Raw genomic sequence first — 259 nt, 5'->3', positions numbered from 1 at the left:
TGGATACTAAAATTTATCTGTAATGACCTTTACTATAATCATATTTATCACAGGTTGGGTAGACTATATAAAAAATACAATAACATTAATACCACTTCGAGATATACAGAATATGGTGTACCACTATGCAAGATATGGGGTTTATATGCATGAATATTGCAAATTGCTGCAGTAGAAGCTGAATGCATTTCAATACAAACCTTGCAGTAATCACTTCTTGCTGCTTCATAATTAACTAATTAATTGTAATTATCCAGAG

General features: G+C 30.5%; 1 protein-coding gene across 2 annotated transcripts in view; it reads right to left on the bottom strand.

Annotated features, from left to right (window-relative positions):
• Nucleotides 1-259, bottom strand: part of LOC119593664 (kinase suppressor of Ras 2-like) — a gene marked incomplete in the record, with an annotated part of 30,909 nt that overhangs the window by 17,218 nt on the left and 13,432 nt on the right.

The sequence above is a fragment of the Penaeus monodon genome, chromosome 32 (assembly GCF_015228065.2).
Source record: "Penaeus monodon isolate SGIC_2016 chromosome 32, NSTDA_Pmon_1, whole genome shotgun sequence".
Taxonomy (NCBI): Eukaryota; Metazoa; Arthropoda; class Malacostraca; order Decapoda; family Penaeidae; genus Penaeus; species Penaeus monodon.
Note: the sequence above shows the minus strand (reverse complement) of the source record. Positions and strands in the feature narration are given on the sequence as shown.